Source organism: Xenopus laevis, chromosome 9_10S, assembly GCF_017654675.1.
Source record: "Xenopus laevis strain J_2021 chromosome 9_10S, Xenopus_laevis_v10.1, whole genome shotgun sequence".
In the NCBI taxonomy this organism is placed as follows: domain Eukaryota; kingdom Metazoa; phylum Chordata; class Amphibia; order Anura; family Pipidae; genus Xenopus; species Xenopus laevis.
In genome coordinates this window covers 91,861,351-91,881,247 of record NC_054388.1, presented here as the reverse complement: position 1 = coordinate 91,881,247, position 19,897 = coordinate 91,861,351, and the positions used below count along the sequence as shown (strand labels likewise).

The window sequence follows — 19,897 nt, the reverse complement described above, 5'->3', positions numbered from 1 at the left end:
CTGGGCACACTGGTGGTGGACGGTTCGATGCACTGTGGTGGAGTAGTGTATGTTTGTGGGATGGATCATTGATTCAGGTGTTCTGGTGGGCCCCAGGTACACAAAACTGACACTGTACACTCTAGTGATATGCAGGCTTAGCTGAAACCCACAGATCAGGCATGTTCAGGCTGGCTTCCGAGCAAAATTGCTGGCTGTCAGTGGGTTTGGGTTGAGCTTTTCCTTTTTGCTCTTATCACCCGCGACCTTACTCTAGTGGCTTCCTCCTCCAGCCTCTATTTATAGGCGTGCGTCTGCCCCTTTTCAGATGTTAGAGATGGAAGGGTCAGGGGCGGTTAGGGCATGGGTCTATAAATAGTGGTTGAGTAGGGTGGGCTCAAGTTGGGGTGGCTGTGGGTAGATTTTTAGAGGTTTGAATATTAGAGCCAGTACCCTTCAAACTGGGGTACGTTGAGGCTGGTTTAGTCAAACCTTAATTAATAATAATATACAGAGGACTGAGCAATGCCTTTAAGTACATATGCTATTGTATAATGCTGCATGTGTGTAAACTGGTGACCATATTTTCTAACTTATGAGATATTTGAACCATAACCAGGGTAACTGCTTCATTCATGCACAGAACATGAAGACAGGAATAGACCTACTTTGGTGTAATTTTCTAGAGATTTTCCTGGTGGCTCTGCTCCAACAAGTTACCATATGGCCCCCTACATTTAAAAGAAAAAACAAAATCTACATATAAATTAGGCTTCCTCAGGAGAATAAACATTTTAATATTTTATTTGCCATGTAAATAAAAATAACCTAATTCCTATTTAAATAATTCACATTCATGGAAAATCACAAACACAGCAGCAATGTTGCAGCACAGTTGAAAACCACTGAGCAGTTAGCTTTGGTCTAGTCACATCAGATTATGATTTACTACAGCTGTGTAGTTGGACACATATTTTTTAAACCCTCTCTTAACTATCTTAATAGGAGTATAAATGTAGGTAACACTTATAGGATTCTGCTGCCCACCAGTGTAATAGAGAGAAATACTGCTTAGCCAATTGGTCTCTAAAGCTGATGAATGGTCAGAGCTATGCCTTTTACTTGAACAACTACCTCTTCCTGGTAGAGTTAGAACCTGCATTTTCTTGCTGTCAGGTGACCAATGAGTGACACAAACAACATCACATAATGGTGGTTCAGAGTTGAAAATGGAAATATTTATTCATACTGTATGCATATGCCATTTTGATATGTCTTATTCAGATACACTATCATTGATTCAATTTTCTTGAGACTATAATTCTAGGATGAAAAAAGCATGGTGTTTTTTGACTCTTGTATTGATAACACAGTGTTGTCACAGCCATAGTGATCATTAGCAATACTTATTTTACAGGAAAGGGATAAAAAATATTACATCATAGTGTGATGTCATGATATGATGCTACTTGATCCATCCTTGGAAACGTTATAATGGAACAAAGTCTTTATTCATATTTTGTTAATGAAACATACTGTCAAAAAAAACCTGGACCTATCAATGATTGATGAGTTTTAATGGACTTGAGAATGTTTTACACACATATAATATTCAGTAGACATTTTTTTACACCTTAAGTAGCAAATCATTTCATTTAGAGAACACATGCATTTGAAAGGATTGTTAGCTAAATATTGCCTTCACCCTCTATGCAAAGGTCTAGCGACTGAAGAGTTCAAGGGAGACTGCACTGAGGAATGCTGGTATGCTATTCTGGTGATGGAGGTGAAGATCAATGAAGTCATGCAAGGTCAAAGAAACGTCTGTCTCTAACAGCTGCATCTTCCCTCCAGAGAAGCTAAACGCCTGAATAGAAAAAAAAAATCTTGTTAACCTGATTTCTTGAGAATCAGAATAAATTGAGTTCTACGATTCAAAGTCATTCAACCTATGTTAGTTCCTCTATTAGGTAGAATAATGGTGTCTTGGTGGCATTCTACATACAACAGAGCTGTTGTTAGTGGTGGAACACAAACCAACACAGATTAAAAGCAATCAAACATGCACATCTGCTCTATAATAATAACAACCATTTGTATCTCTTAATTAAAGATTTCAAAAACTAAAAAAAGTAAAGCATTGCTGAAATACACACAAACCCATCCGCAACTTAACTAAACAGGCCATTAAAATTAACTGCTGGAGCTTCAAGAAAAGCTGGTTTAGACAAGGAGCAAAGTGGTTACTACATGTTACATGTTAAGACTATACGCAAAATTTAGCATGCGCAGGGTACATGTCATATTTACAATGATCTTTAATCTATGATATTCTGCAGGAAGCATCCTATCACCTCTCATGAGCAACATATAACTACAGAGTTGTTATTGGTGGATCTAAGGCTAATGTCAGGCTGAAAGGTTTTGATCACCACAAAGGGTGCTTTAATGGGGATAATAGACAAGTCCCAGAGATATTGCTAATGATATCTCAGCATGAGCAATGAAATTCATTGCAACTAATTGCTTTATGTGAGAAGGATGAGGCAATATGCAAGTACAAATGAGATCAGTGTTGTAGTATGGGGCTATTATGACATGGTTGCTGCTTTCTTCTGCGCCTTAAAGGGGAACTGTTGCGAAAATGAATATAAGCTGCATCATACTGAAATAATAGAAGCTTCATCATACTGAAATAAGAAACTTTCTAAATATAATCAATTAAATACTCTGCATTGTTTCTGAAATAATCAAGTTTATCTACACTATCCCTCTCTCAGCATCTGTTTCTTGCAGCAGTTGGGTGTCAGATATTCATTGACAGTTGGATCCAATTTATAGGGGGGCTTCCTTTCCTAGCAGATGTATTAGATAAATTATTCCAGTACAAACAAAATCTAACAAAATAACTGCCTTGTAGAGACAAAGATGTCTGGTGATTTTAATAGAGTGAGCTCTAATACATCTTCTAGGCAAAAGGAGCCCCTCTATAAGATATTTTGGATATAACTGTCAATGATTAGCTGACATCCAACTCCTGCATGGAGAGAAACAGATGCTGAGAGAGGTATACTGAAGATAAACTTGATTATTTAAGAAATGGTACAGGATTTTTAATTGATTATATTTACAAAACTTCTTATTTCAGTATGCTGCTGCTTATATTAAATTTTCATTTTTGCCATAGTTCCCCTTGATTAATGATTTGAGTACACCAAATGGTCTCAGTTTTGGGAAAGTGTTGTTTACAGAGGTAGACATTGAGGTACTGAGCAACCATGTCTGTTCCTGTTACCAGTGTTCATATTCTATAGCAACATGACCCAGGAAAAAAAAAATGCTGTTTTAGTTGTATGGAAAGATGAAATACATTAGAATCAAAGGAGAGACAGCATGGGCCTGTCATTCTTAATACAAGAGATAACACATAAGAACATTCTCACACAGTTGTGTAAATAGGTAAATAGCTGCAAGTGAGCTATGTTGGGAAGCTGAATACCAATATCTGAGTATAGAACAAAACATAATTTTAAGAGACATTAACAAGCCACTTGCATATTCTTGTGTATCAAAGCCAAATATAAAGTAGCATGTAAAGAAGCTGGCAGAATTTTTGACGAAAGCCTGAAGGGTCTCCCTGGGAACTTAATGTGAGAGTGAGAATTTATAATTTATAATTTATAATTTTATAACTGAAAATATAAAGTATTTGTCTCCATCTGTAGGTTTTAGCATATTTTTTTGTTCTCAGTCTGCAGATTCTAGTTTACTTCTGTTGTTCTTTAACACTAACATCTTGGTTCTATTGTTGTCCATTTGCAGATTCTATCTTATTTTTCAACATCATCTGTTCTTCTCCATCTGTGGATTCTAACTTAGTTCTGTTGTTCTTTAACTCTAAAATCTTGATTCTCCATCTGGAGATTCTAGCTTAATTCTGCTGTTCTTTAAAATCTATTCTTCTCCATCTGTGGATTCTGTCTTATCTTCTACTGCTTTTCATATGTGGGTTCTAGCTTAGTTCTTTAATTCTAACATATTGGTTCTATTGTTCTTGACCTGCAAATCTTAATTCTGCTGTTCTCCATCTGTGGATAAAAAATGAGTTCTGTTGTTCTTTAACTCTGAAATCTTGGTTCTGTTGTTCTCTGTCTGCGGATTCTATGTTACAGAAATTCTGCTGTTCTTTAGCATCTATTCTTCTCCATCTGTGGATTCTAACTTAGCTTTGTTGTCATTTACCTCTAAAATATTGGTTCTATTGTTCTCCATCTGAGGTTTCTATCAGTCTTTTTCTCTAGTGTGTGTTGTTCTCTATCTGTAGAAACATAGTTGTTTTCTTCATCAGTAGATTATTGCACAGTTCTGAAATGTGCAAGAGAAAGGAGTATATGAAGGATTTTGAGAAAAAATTATATCTGATTTAATTTGCAGTCACTAAGACACAAAAGTTTTGCAAAAGTATTTAGACCCTTAAACAATTCTCTCATTTTGCTAAATAACAAACCCAAAGTAAAAATTGGATGAGTGAGAAACACAGAAAAGCCAACAATCGTGTTCAAAGAGCCAGTTTAGAAGCCATTACTGTGAAGGATGTGAAAGCATGCCTGTAGTTTTGCACATGCTCACAAATTGGATGCAAAAATTGGTTAACATTTTCAGAGTGGCAGTTTCATCACTTCTGACAGTTTTGTCATAGCATTAGTGTGTTTCTTTTGATGCTAATTTGCTGTGCCTATTGACCGAACCTACTTTAATTAATGGCACCATCCAGGTAGCGGTAGCACCATGGTTGGTTCCCCAGTTGTCAATAGACTCACCTATGCACAATTCCGTAGAAGAGGCAGGACAGCCACGATGGCAGTTATTCCTACAATACTGCCTTTCTGAGTAATAATTCTGTTTTTTTTATAATATGCATGTTAAACAAATCAATTTCAATGAATAAAGATTGTTGTTAAAAAAAAATATTGGCCACTGGAAATCCACAGCACCTCCTACATTCAGCGAGTGGATTTCCGAAATGAGCCAGATAATGCGTATGGAGGAGCTATTGTCATATATGCATGATAGACAAACATTGTATGTCAAGACATGGACAGCTTGGGTTATGTTTTTGGAATCAGATGCTATAAAGAATATCTTACCGGACAGGAGCAACCTTGTATTTGAATACAAACCATTGTATTACAGAATGAGCGATTTGTGGTGTTTGGCCTAGCACTAGTTTTATTTATTCATTTTTATAAACCCCCCTTTCCCTTTTTTTTTTTTTTTACTATTATTTATATTGATGCTTGCCCAGGGTATCCTTGCTAGATCCCTTCTACAACAGTCCATCCCCTTCCTCTCTACCATAGGGAATGAGTAGAACGTTAACACTTCGCTATATATGTATGAGTTACAACTCACTTCTGTTTCAGAGATGTCACTGGTGAAAGGCTATTTAGGAAAGAGTGCTTGGAAATTTGGTAAAGTAATGTCAACCCTGAGTTTATGCGTTAACACTGTTGGTTATCTCCTCTTTCCCCATGTCCCCATTCTCTCTAACAGTTGAATGATCACAATGTATGAATAACATGCTTTATTGTTATAAAATGACTGTTGAGATGTTATTTTAGTGTATGCTATATCAACCAAAAATAAAGATTATATAAAAAAAAAAATATATATTGGCGAGAGAGGGTGTGTGTGTTTGGGGGGATTGAATACTTATGCAAGCAGCCTACTTCTCTATGATTTTATTTTTTTCCATGCAGTTCTTAATATCTTTCCTAACATAAAACTACTTTGCCACATAAAAACACAATTTAGAGTTCCAGCACTTAAAATCTAGAACTACAATTGCAAAATGTTTATCTTAGAAGGCAATTTCTACTGGAAGCCCAAGGCAAATGCACTCTCTATCCTCCGCTAAATACAGCCCTTAATAGCGCATCAACACAAGCTAGAATTGCCAGATAGATTACAGCTTCAGTAAACACAAGTAAGTTTAACCCAAGTGTTTAAGCAAGGTCACCATGTAATACACATTAGGATCGAACATGATAGCAGAGCTTTCGGAATCCTTAGAACTGGTTATCAGCAGAGCAGGACAGCTACATTTCTTTCCAACTGAGCTACACGGTCACTTCTGACAGTGATCAATGCACAGTATGCTGATATAAGAGTGTGCATATGAAAGCTTTGGATTGCAGCTCTAAACATAACAGGTTTAGTAGATCAATCCTGTGGACCTTCCTTTGATAACACTAAGGGATGATGGAAACGAAAACGTTTGCGTTCCTTGTAAAGAAAAATTACAACCTCTATCAACTACAAACTGCAAAAGTGCATCTAAGCCAGTACTAAAGCATGCAGCTTAATAACTGATAAATAGCTACACAGTCCCTTGTATCCAGTGTGGTGATGGGGTGATGGGGTGTTGTGGGTCACAATATGTGAGCTAGCAGCTTAAAAGGAAAACTGCGTGCTTGTAGGTTTCTTTTTTGATGGCTAAGGGGGTTATTTATCAATACAAAAAATTCTAAATGTATTATACCCCAAGGCTGAAAAAAGTCAGAATCGGAAAATACGCCATCTCCAAGCTGTAGGGGTCCTGTAAAAGTCAATGGCAAAGGTCCTAGTTCAATATCATGTTCCGCGCTGAGTTGCGGCCAAAAAAACATGTTTTTTTGTTTTGTTTTTGAGATTTGGCGACAAAAGTCCGATATTGGCTGGAAAATCAGATTTGTTGGTGGCAAATCAGACTGTAGAGGGAAAATCTTTTTGGATTTTTTGCCTGAAATGACTTTAGTGATCTTTTTCTATCAGACTTTGATAAATAACACCCTAAGTGGCAGATTTTTCAAGGGTCGAAGTGAATTATAGGGAATTTTCGAAGTAAAAAAATTCGAAATTATAAGTAATTTTTTGGATACTTCGACCATCAAATAGGATACTACAACTTCGAATTTACTTCGACTTCGATTCAAAGTAAAAATCTTTGGAATATTCGACCATTCGATAATCGAAGTACTGTCTCTTTAAAAAAAACTTTGACTTCAATACTTCTCCAAATTAAACCTGCCGAAGTGCTATGTTAGCCTATGGGGACCTTCTAGACCATTTTTCTAAGTCTTCACACATCGAAGTAAAATCGTTCCATCGTACGCTAAAATCATTCGAATCGTTTGATTCAAACAATTTAATCGTACGGTCGAACGATTTTACTTCGATCGTTCGATGGCCAAATTCGGTGATATATTTTTATTTGATGGTTGAATTTCGAAGTATTTTACACTTCGAAATTCGACCCATGATAAATCTGCCCCCAAGTGTATTAATATGTAGATTTAGGGATTGATTATATAACAACAGTACTTGCACCTTTTGTCAAATTAATTAGAGTGTTAGTGACATTACTCTGGCCTAGCTATTACTCAAACACTCACGGACAACTTGGGGCAGATTTTCTAAAGAGTGAATTTTCTCCTTGTTAAAGTTCTCAATTTGTCAGGTGTATTTTCACCAAACATCACATATTTAATTACAATCATAGTTATGCTTTTGTGAAAGAAGTGGGGTGAATTGTCTCTTGGTGTCAATTCTTTGTGTAATCCCCCTCTTCAACTGGTTTATGGTATCACGTATGGGAGATATTGATATAAAGGAGGCGTAGACAATGAAATGCTGCTTTTCTTTATAATGGCAGTTCGCCAGCCTTTAGATGGCAAAATAGCAAATATTAATTGGAGACTTTTCACCTGGGGAAAAAATGTGTGAAGAGCATTTTCACCAATGTGAAGTCACCAAAACCTGTCAAACTAATTTTGGTAAGTTGGAAATGTTTTCATTTCAAATTTTTTGGTGCATATGCTCCAAATTGTGACTTTTTTTTTTTAGTAGATAAGCTCAAATGAGTGATAGAACGCTACTTCCAAGAATTTCACTCTGGTGAGATCTAATTTTACACTTTGATAATTATACCCTATTCTCTTGGTCTCTCCCAGCCCGTCTCTAAGTATCGTATTCCAGGTGGAGACCTGGTCAGATATGAGCATGGCTAGATTTCTGATATTCAAGGAAAGTACAAAATAACACAATTAGTAACATTAGTTATTCATTAACTAATTGGCCACTGGCCCATGGTGCCACAGAAGCAATGCACAAAAATTGGGCTAAATGCCCAATGACATGTTTGATTGTCCAAGTTATAATAATGCAGTTTTGTTGTGAATGACCCCCTCCATTAATTATAGCTTGTAGAGTGAGAGCAAACACTGAATTCTAATTAATGGATCATGAAAATACATCTGCACAATTGGTCAGCTTCAACCAATGAAATAGTTAAAGCTGCACAATGATGGAAGAATACTGTCAAAGTTACTTAAAAACATGCTTGTAAACACCTACTCTAGAAAGATTTCATTGTTCCAGTGCATGACCAACTAGTGCTTTGCATATAAGGGTCTTTGGATATATTAAGTCTTCTGATGGATGGCCTACTTAGGTACTTTGATGAATGACTAATGTATGGGTAAAAACAAGGTGCCAAGAGAGGAAGCAGCTCACATGACATGAATACAACTTTACAGCCTTTCATGAAATAATGAAACCTTATTTGAAAAGTGCCTGATGAGATGTACTCATAGCACCTCTTAGGAAACGACGTACTAAACAGAAGCCTGCGCCATCTGCATATACTGTAGCTAAGGAAGTTGAGAACCAGAAACAATTATTGAATTTTTTATGGGCTGTTATTACTTTAGTCTCCATCCAAAGCTTTAACATTTTTAATCACTTCAGAACCTAAAAATGGAAACATTTAATAACTGGAAAGGATTGTGCATGAATTTTTACATAAACACACAAGCAGGACCAGCTCTCTTCCTTTAAACTCTTCTGCGCCGTTTAAGGCTAGATTGGAGTGTGGCTGGGAATTGGCTCTCCATCTATGGCGGGATCACAGCCAAAATCTGGCATTTTAGGCATATGTGGTTTGAAAGGAAGGGGTACATGATTTTTAAAACCAAGACGATACTGTTTTGGAAAAAAAGTTAGAAAAAATGTTGTCCTTGAAGTAGAGGTATGGGATCTACTATCCAGAAACCTGTTATCCAGAAAGTTCCGAATTATGGAAGGGCCGTCTCCTATAGACTTCATTTCATCGAAATAATCTAAATTTTTAAAAATGATTTGCTTTTTCTCTGTAATAATAAAACTGTATTTGAGCCAAACTAATATATAATTAATATTATAATACATAAACTAATGTCATTTTTACATGATTTTCTAGTAGAACTACGGTATGAAGATCCAAATTATGAAAAGATCCATTATCCAGAAAGCCCCAGGTCCCTAGTACCCTGGATAACAGGTCCCTTACGTGTATACCAAAAGTCAAAACGTCAGTTTATCTCAGGACATGTTGTCCATAGCAGGCTGTGTCCTAAAGATATTGTCCCGTTGAGACAAAAGAATTTACTTTTTTAATGATTTAAAACAGTATAACGTCAGCAGTGCCCTTAAGTCTCTTTTTTTCCTATTGCTTCAAAGGATAAATTCAAGCAATGCCTTAAAAAGTAACTTTAATGAGTTTTATGCAGCTTGAGCTATTGTTCTGCTTACATAAGGCTAATGCCAGGCTAGGGAACTCTTGTCCTTAAGTATTTATGACAGAGGAAAATCACATAGTATTTGGGCAATTTTCCGTTGTGGAGGTCTCCAAAATGAATATAACTTGTCCAGGATGGATCTTGATACTTTTTTATCTTCAACAAGACCAAAGCAACAGAATATCTCATTCCACCTAACTGCTGCTTTAATTATTGAGGAAGTAATCCCAAAGATGGTGTCAGTAGTTATAGCTTGAGTGGAAACTTGCTGGCTAAGACTGCATCAAATTCGAAAGTAAACTTTATTGTCATCTCAGCAGTATACGAATACAAAGTGACGAGACGAAGTGGCTTCAGCTAGTACATATCACAAAAAGGCACTTAGAATACACAATAAATATGTAAACATTTGAAATGTGCAATATATTGGCAGAAATTGGATATATACATGTGTAAACCTTTAGAATTGTGCAAATAAATTAACAGTTCACAAAGTTAACTTCATAGTTCGGGTGTGTCTGGAATGTAGTGGGAGGGCAGGCAGTGAGTTGAGGAGTCTGAAAGCTTGTGGAAAAAAAAAACTTTTGTGCAGCCTGGTTGTTCGGGTTTTAATGCTGCAAAAGCATCTGCCAGATGGGAGCAGCGTGAACAGTCCGTGTGAGGGGTGTGTAGAGTCCAATGCAATGCAGGAGGCCTTTCTTACACAGCGCTTGTGGAAGATGTCCTGCAGTGATGGAAGAGCTGCTCCAATGATGTTGCCAGCTGCTCTGACAGTCCGCTGTAGACTTTTCCGGTCAGCAGAGCTGGCACTACTGTACCAGATGGAGATGCAGCTCGTCAGGACGCTCTCTATGGTGCCCCTGTAGAACACTGTGAGGGTGGGAGGCGGAAGGCTGGCCCATTTCAGTCGTCTTAGGAAGTGAAGACGCTGCTGATTGGTGATGGAGGCGGTGTTGGTGGTCCAGCTGAGGTCATCAGAGATGTGGGCTCTTTACTGTCTCTACCATGGAGCCATTGATGTTGAGTGGTGTGTGAGCAGGGTGATTTCTCCTGAAGTCGACGATCATCTCTTTCATTTTCTTCACATTCAGTGACAGGTTATTCTCACTGCACCCGTCCGCCAGCTGCTGAACCTCATCTCTGTACACCGACTCGTCATTGTGGTTGATGAGCCCCACCACAGTCATGTCATCTGCGAACTTTATGATGTGCTTTGAGCTGTGTCTAGCTATGCAGTCATTTGTCAGCAATGTGTACAACAACGGGCTGGGAACACATCCTTGAGGAGCTCCTGTGCTTAATCTGATGGTGCTGGAAACGTTGTCGCCGATACGAACAGACTGAGGCCTCTCTGACAGAAAGTCCAAGATCCAATTGCACAGAGGTACTTAATCCCAGCTCGCTTAGTTTCCCACTCAGCTTTTGAGGGATGATGGTATTGAATGCTGAGCTAAAGTCTATCAACAGAATTTTCACATAACTGTCTTTCTTGTCCAGATGAGTTAGTGAGAGTTGGAGAGCAGTTAAAACTCACATTTAAATTCCCCCAAAAATTGACTGACATGACCAGTTGCTCTAGTAACTAGTTGCTATTGCCCAAAATTTACTCTGTTTAGGTAATCCTCATCATCCCTTTGTTAAACAGAAAGATGAAAAGTTTTATAAACAAATTATTTAGAAAAAAACTTTATAAACAAATTAAACATTAAGGTCACCAATTATGAGTCCTCAGCTCATAATAATGGTACAACCACAAGAAAACAGGGCACAAAATGGACATTCAGCTCCATCCCTACCCTAAGTGCCACTCATTACTGTAACAGAGGCTGGAAAAAGTTCAATAAAAGCGTTGCATAATGCATAATTCTCACTATGGTGAAGAATGGGAGTTCTATGACCGATGTTATGTAGCAAGAATCTAGTCTGGGTGTAAGAGGTTCTAAAGCCTAGAAGAACGTAGGTCTGAGCAATAAGGGAATTAACTGCTTACAAACCTCTGAAAGTCCTAACTATATAGTTTTATGGAAAAGAGATAAGAGAAAGCTATGCCTGAGTGCTTGGGTTTGAGTGCAGTTCTGACATCTTCCTATTCAGGTTTAACAGGATTCTGAGGCAGTTACTTCAGTCTATGTTCCTGCAGCTAAAACACCTTTAGTCATCCTTTAATGGTATATTAGAAGAAAAAAAATACAAATAAAAACTGCAAAAAGTAGCAAATGACCTTTTTAACCAGACATTTCCTTTATTCCTGCTTTCTGCCTTTCATTTTCTTTTTCCGAGATTTTCTAAATGTCAAAAGCCCGTACTCCGTACGCGGCTATAAAGAGCGTCGAGAAACCCAGACAGACAAGAGCAGGGAGATCTAAACAGAGCATAATGAGCTGCGAACATGTACATTTACATAATGTGCAGTGTAACACAGGCAGGTGTAAAATAATTGCACCCTTCATCCATGCAAGTGCCAATGCATCACAGTCTAATCAAGATCCAGGAACATCAATATGCATACTGCTACATTAAGTACCATCTTCATAATAGGCGTAATTAGGCAGGCACCATGTGACCACTTCTTCCCAAAAATTCCATTAGTAGAAACATCTTTTAAATATCTTAAATAAGTAAGTACGGTGATATAACTGTTTGGTGTAGGTTAAGCATTGAAAGTCCCAGCAATAAATCCTACTGGCACTGGATTTTCTGTACAAAGAAAAACAGTTTTATTTGTAGCAGAATCATGCTGGTGCCACTGAACTGCAACACACTGCATCCTCGGGCAGCCAGATTACTTTAGCAGCATAGTTCTGTTCTTAGCACAGACCTAGTATAGCAACATAGTTCTTAGTTAAATTATAGGGACTGTTATTCTGTGTATAAAAGTAAAAGCAGTGCCTGTTTGATTTATAGGGAAGCTTTATCAATTCTTGGCCTGCAGAAAAACATAATCAGATAATCAACCTCCACGATGACCTCAGCCTTCTTCCTTGCCTACATCCGAAATCACTGGGTCAGCCCAGGTGCAGGCACACGTAGGGGTTTGAGGTGCAGGCAAAGAAGAAGGCTCATGCCAGTGTGGGGACTGATTCTCTGCCTCCATTTTTCCACAGGCTGAGAAACAGCCCCATATAGCATTAGTCTAAGGTTTATGGCACACAAGGTTAGTAGCCTGGCTATTAATAGGGTTTTGTATTGGGATGATAGATTGTTGCTGTAAGTCAGAGATCCCCAACATTTTTTACCTGTGTGCCACATTCAAATGTAAAAAGGGTTATGGCGCAACACAAGCATAAAAAAGTTCATGTATGTGCTAAACAAGGGCTGTAACTGGCTTTTTGTTAGCCCCATGTGGACTACCAGTTTAAAGAAGGCAGTTCAGCTGGTTTTTATGCAACTAAAACTTGCCTCCAAGCCAGAAATTCCAAAATAGGCACCAGCTTTAAGGCCATTGGGGGCAACATCCAAGTGAACCACAGCCCTAAGGCACACTGGTAGGCCATCCGCCCTCTGTTGGCTGCAGCTCGCTACAACAGCTTCACTGGGTCCAGCACATTCAACCATTACCACCCCGCTGCGGAGTATGTACGCACGCCTGCACAGTTACCTGGGTCACCAAATTTTCAAGCTGCTGAAGAACCAATATGGAGGAATCAATCCTACAGTCCTGGCCTTCTTCTTCCCTGGTCCCCCTTGCAACCATGGCTTCATGAGGCCCAGCACATCCAACCACTCCCCTGCGGAGTGTGTACACACACCTGCATGCCTACCTGGACCGCCAAATTTTCAAGCTGCTGTAGAGCCAATATGGAGCAAATAAACCCTACAGTCCAGGACCCTGTCCCCCCCTGTGACCATGGAGTCTGTTTCCTCTAGAATTATACCTCTGCCTAGGGGAATACAATTAAACATTTTTCTAGTGGCAGCCAGATTCCAGCAGAGACCTGTTTTTCACCTGTAAGGTGCTGTGTAATTGTAAAATGTGATTCACAATTCAAGTTGTGTTGTGCTAAAACTCAAGGACTCAAATTAGAGTATCTAAAACTCAAATTTTCTAGATTTATTAAGTTTTAAAAACATTTCATTCTAACAGCTGGCAAATTCGTTTAGAAGCCTATGGAATTTGTCCTAGACAAAATTTAAGCAATGTTTTCCGTTAAGTGCTTTTCAAGTTGGCTCATTGAAAGTGATGAGAAGAAGGTGATTTTGCAGGAGTCAGTTTTTTTCATGTTTATAAGCGTTCAAATTTTCAAGATTCAAGTGTTTTAAAGAAATGCTACTTTTTTAATTTAAAAAAAATCAAAAATTCACACATTTGAATTTTGAAAATATCAGATTTTCAGGGTCAGGTTTAAAATACACAAAGGCATTGTGGTGTAAATAAATACCTAATATCTCTTATTAATATGTCGGCACCTGGAGAACAAGGGGAGGCGAAGAAATAACGGAGGTTACATAAGCCTTTAAAAGTCACATGGAAGTCTGAAAATAAAGATAACTGTGTTATCTCTGGATAAATTGGCACATGGGTGGTGTGATAATTGTCTCCGTTCTGATCTGATCAGCTTCTCATATGACAGATTAGCGCCAAACAGGGACGACCATACTGTGCAGCTTTCCATCTCAGTGGTATATCCGGCACAACAAAGTTCTCAGGTCTGACAGTCAAGGTAATAGGACTAGAAAGCGCTGACAAGTACAAGTATTTATACTGTTTTAGCCACAAATACTTAATGATGTGATTTCTAAAAAGCGTTTCAACTTCTCCAGCTAAAAACCATTGATTTCAAAACACAGCAGCTTTTTTTTTTCTTCCCCAAAGTAAATTAACAGTTCTACGTATAGGTGTGAATTTCTTTTATTTTAGCAGTCGCCTTTATGAAAAATTTATTTTGACTCCTGTTGGTTTCACACTGAGCTGTTTAGTCTCCAATCAAAGGGTTATTAACGTGCTAATGAAACAGCCACAAATAAATACAACATGGTAGGGATTTTAACAACTCAACCTTATTCTGTGTTTGAGAGAAGGTGTATTACTGTGTTCGCCAGGAACATAGAAAAGTTCATTAATGGCAATAAGATACTGACATAAGAGTGTTAGCTGCTCTAAGCAGCCACAAATCAGGGCCAGATCCGCTGTTCCAGAAGATGAAGAAGCAGGGCCAGATTTAAACCCAAAGCACTCCTAGGCTGATCGTAACCCCCCATTCACTTGCTTATTGCCATCTACTGCTGTTGTGCAAGTGGGTGGCATCTTACCCCTAAAACTTTGCTGCCTTGGGAACAGCTCTTTGTTGCCTCCCCACAAATCAGGGCCTGATCATATAAGAATATACACGGTTGTATTTCTATAGAGATACCTGAGGGCACATGCCAAGGGTGGCAGCTTTATAGGGTGTCTATACAGTAAAAAAAAGCCTGCCACTGGAGAAATGTGGCTAAATTTGGAGCTTAAGGGCAGGGGAATTATTCCTTCTCTTCTAAAACTACAGTAGTTAATTTGCTAACTGGGGAGGGGGCAGGCAGAAGGATGTCGGCTATGGGATTAATGACTATAAATCCACCTCTGAGAATATGCCAAGCCTATTAGACATACTATTTGCATATACATGCTTATTAGTCTGGATTAGACTAGTACTACTGCATTTAAAGAAAGAACAAGTAAACCCTTAGGGGCCGATTCACTAAACTCGAGTGCAGGATTCGAATGAAAAAAATTCGAATTTCGAAGTATTTTTTGGGTACTTCGACCATCGAATTGGTTAAATTCGTTCGAATTCGAACTAAATCGAACGAATCGAACGAAAAATCGTTCGACTATTCGACCATTCGATAGTCGAAGTACTTTCCCTTTAAAAAAAACTTCGACCCCCTACTTCGGCAGATAAAACCTACCGAAGTCAATGTTAGCCTATGGGGAAGGTCCCCATAGCCTTGCTAAACTTTTTTTGATCGAAGGATTTTCCTTCGATCGTTGGATTAAAATCCTTCGAATCGTTCGATTCGAAGGATTTAATCGTTCGATCGGACGAAAAATCCTTCGATCGATCGAACGAACGTTTAGCGCTAAATCCTTCGACTTCGATATTCGAAGTCGAAGGATTTCAATTCGAGGGTCGAATTTCGAAGTATTTTTAACTTCGAAATTCGACCCTTAGTGAATCTGCCCCATAAAGTTTGCCTATATAAATTACTGTTAGGGTTTATGGCAGTTGTGCTGCTTCCGTGAGCCATCAACTCACTACCAAATGAATAGCACCCTCTTGCTGCCAGAGCATACCATACATGATACTGCCTTAGAGGACTTAGCACATGCACAGTGTCCTGCCTAGGAAAACAGGGAACATAATATGTATGGGCAGCTCAACCCTGCAAGCCAAAATAGCGTGATGAATTTGGACTTAACTCCAAAGGGAACAATATGAAAGGACATATCACTGGGACCTGAAAGGCAAACAAAGCAGTCCAGGGGTCATAAAAGCTGAACTTTAGTTGCCCTTTAAGCAATCATTTTTAATAACAAGCTGTAAATAAGGGCAGATTCTGGTCCTATGGTAAATGAATTTCTTGTTAAATCTCTTTTTATTAAGTTTTTAATATAAAAAAAAAAAAGTATCAGGGGTACAGAAGATAAAATAGGGGGGGATACAAAGAAAAAGACAAAAAGAAAGAAAAAGTTTTCCACACCTACAAGAAAATGTTTTTCAACAATATTTAACAGGAAATTACATAAGCTGTTGTGTTACATGACAGATATGTAAATTGTAAGTTACTTATATAGTTGAACAAGATGTTTCTTTTATTATCCAAGAAATAAATAACAATATTGATATACATTCATTTATTTCTTTCCATATAAGTATTCCAGGGGTTCCAATTTTTCAGGTGTTTGTGCAATCTGCATGTCAATTTAAAACAAAAATATTGAGTTAAAAAAAACACCTTACTCATATAAAAAATATTTGTGTAATAAATTTATTCTGCAGACAGAATAGCCAATAGTATATAATCCTCATACGATTTGAAACACTTTGCAGCCATTAATATAACATTTTTCACTCGACAACTCCACCATAGGCACGCACTCCAGCAACTTCTCAGACGCAGCGTAAGATCAAAGAAAGTCTTTATTTCACATCAAATAACAACCATGCGTTTCGTGTGTCTCCACACGTAGTCATAGGTTTTTTTTTTTTTAGCGACCAAGCTCTTAATTAAATAATTAAGCCTGCAGCACCTGCAAAATGTTGGCATGAGTATTAATATAAAATTAACAAGACTCTCCAACTCAGAACCCATATTTACTTGCAATATTTGAAAGATATTTTATCTATAAACGTCAACATTTTCCCTATTCATTTTTACATTATTCAGGTATTCTGTTTTTACATTTTCCCCTTTGTAAAGTGATCCAGGAAACATTTTGAGAACAACAAAGGGTTTGTGTGCTCGACAGCCCCGCTACCAGAGATTAAAAAGAGATTAAACCTTTGGACAGAACAGAAGGCACAATTTAAACAGTAGGAGTGCTAAGACTATGAAGCCTCAGAAGAAAAATTAAAGTGGAGAAGTGATTGTGTAAGGTACAGGGAAAGAAACAAACTCCGTCTTGAAAGAAGTGGAATGTCATCTCTCTTCTAGCAACAATAAAGGACAACAAAGGAGAGATAAGGAATAATACAACACAGAAAAGGACTTTTTGTCATCATTAAAACAAATCTCACTCCTTTTTTTTTCTGCCGGTGACACTAGATTAAGGCATTTTATATCTTCTATATTGAGCTGATATCAGCATTAAACTCTGCTAAGAACTTAATTTTTCTCCCACTGTTACTCATTTTATTCATAAAGGGAAATTTAAGGACACATAAGGGGCACCAACAGGCTGGATTTTAATGGTGGTTGTGCACATAGACAAGGCAGTGTAAATGGAACATGGCCCAATGATGAGATACCTAATTAATATGGGGACACTATTCTAAAGTGCTAATTGAAACAAATACAACATAGTTAGGAGCCTCTAAACCAGTCACTATAAAATAACATAAAACAATTACTACTTTGCCTGCCTTGGGATACTGATAAGGTTAAAGGGATACTGTCATGGGAAAAAAAAAATGTTCTAAATGCATCAGTTAATAGTGCTGCTCCAGTAGAATTCTGCACTGAAATCCATTTCTCAAAAGAGCAAACAGATTTTTTTATATTCAATTTTGAAATCTGACATGGGGCTAGACATATTGTCAATTTCTCAGCTGCCCCTGGTCATGTGACTTGCGTTCTGATAAACTTCAATCACTCTTTACTGCTGTACTGCAAGTTAGAGTGATATCACCCCCCTCCCTTTCCCCCCCAGCAGCCAAACAAAAGAACAATGGGAAGGTAACCAGATAGCAGCTCCCTAGCACAAGATAACAGCTGCCTGGTACATCTAAGAACAACACTCAATAGTAAAAACCCATGTCCCACTGAGACACATTCAGTTACATTGAGAAGGAAAAACAGCAGCCTGCCAAAAAGCATTTCTCTCCTAAAGTGCAGGCACAAGTCACATGACCAGGGGCAGCTGGGAAATTGACAAAATGTCTAGCCCCATGTCAGATTTCAAAATTGAATATAAAAAAATCTGTTTGCTCATTTGGGAAATGGATTTCAGTGCAGAATTCTGCTGGAGTAGCACTATTAACTGATGTGTTTTGAGAAAAACATGTTTTCCGATGACAGTATCCCTTTAAAGATGCTTTAGAGAAGACTGTTATATCATTGATTTGCAAAGTAAATGATGCCCTTTTATCTTGGTTTGTAATCAGAATGAGAATAAAAACTCAAACTTATAGCCCAGTATTAAAACAAGCAAATAAACATCGAGTTGGCGTTATGTAGTAATAAAGACAATATTGTGCCCGTCTAGTTGATGATAGCTGTCTAACTGCATTTGACTAGGTTAAAGCTCAGTGACTGAATAAAATTACTGCACTAGGCAAACATTGTTATAGGGAATTGTGGGTGGGTTTCCCATGTTTTGCTGCCTCTCCACACAGCCCTCCTGCTATTTAGCAGTAGAATCACAACCTTATAACTGCAGAAGTGCTGTTGTTAATGACAAAGTGCCTTTCATTGTTGCCCAGCCCAGTGGATAGAGAAGGAGCACCCTATGCTTGATAAATGGACTTTAGAATGGACTTTAGAATAAATATGACCATCATAAAAGAAACCCGCAGTGGACCATGTCCACTAAGAAACCATAAAAAGAAACAGCATTAAGTACTCCATTCTAAAACTGAAGACAAAGTCTAAATTGGCCATGCACGGGCCAATAAAAACTCAGCATAGATCAAGCTGGAAGCTTATTGGCCTATGTATGGGGTCCGCCAATGGGCCTGCCAGGCTGATATCAGGACGCAAATCAACCAGATATCAATTGAGCAGGTTTAAAAAATTCAGCCTGAGGAACAGCACATTGGTGTGTTGATGTGGTCCTACAGTTCTGTGGCTCTATAGGCCCCTACTATTCCAATAGGGCAAGAGATTTGATTGCCCCGATATGACCCAGCATGTGTTGATCCACAGACACATTAGTGGAGTTTTTGGATTTTACAGGAGTAAATATCTGTTGTATGGGGGGGAGTCTAGGAGGTTAAAGCTTATTAACAGACATACAGGGTGGCACTTAGAACACAAATTATAAAAAGTAAGTATACAATAATGCATTGCATGATATAAAAAAAAAATATATAATAGCTGGCACTTTATTTTTTAATGCAATAAAAGTGTTAGTGAGTTCACCTTTCATTATCATTTTAAGATGTTTTTTTGTATCTTATATTACCAAACACTGGATGGCTACAAAAAGCCACTAATACTTGTGGATAAAATTAGCATATATGTTTCTAATCCTAAAGGTAGTCTGATGTGAGGATTAGATGTAGGGTATTTCTAAATTCTAGTGCTAGGTTTATGAAAATAACTGCAAGATCAAATCCAAATTTTTCAGATTTTCTAAAATAAAAAAGTCCAACCAAACTCGAATCCACGATTTGACCTTAATTATTATTAAAAGAGCATGATTTAATCAGATTGGGGGATAACTCAATAAAATCAATAGATTTTTTTTCCGAGTCGTACCATTTTTTTCTGATTTTTGGGCTAATTCCAGCGCAGAAAACAGAAACTTCCAAATAGGATAGAGACCTCTCGGACTTATTTATACACAACCTCAGCAGGTATGAGTTTTGCACCAAAAAGCCTGACCGGACTTTAATAAATAACCCCCTTAGTGTGTTGTGTGTGCCTCAGCCCCGATGTATTTGGTGATATTGTGCAGTATTGTA

The 19,897-nt window shown here is 37.9% G+C and overlaps 1 pseudogene; it reads right to left on the bottom strand.

Moving 5' to 3' along the window:
* Positions 1-1,687: 1,687 nt before the first annotated feature.
* The window catches only part of LOC108703128, a 533,218-nt pseudogene continuing 515,008 nt past the window's right edge, over positions 1,688-19,897 (bottom strand).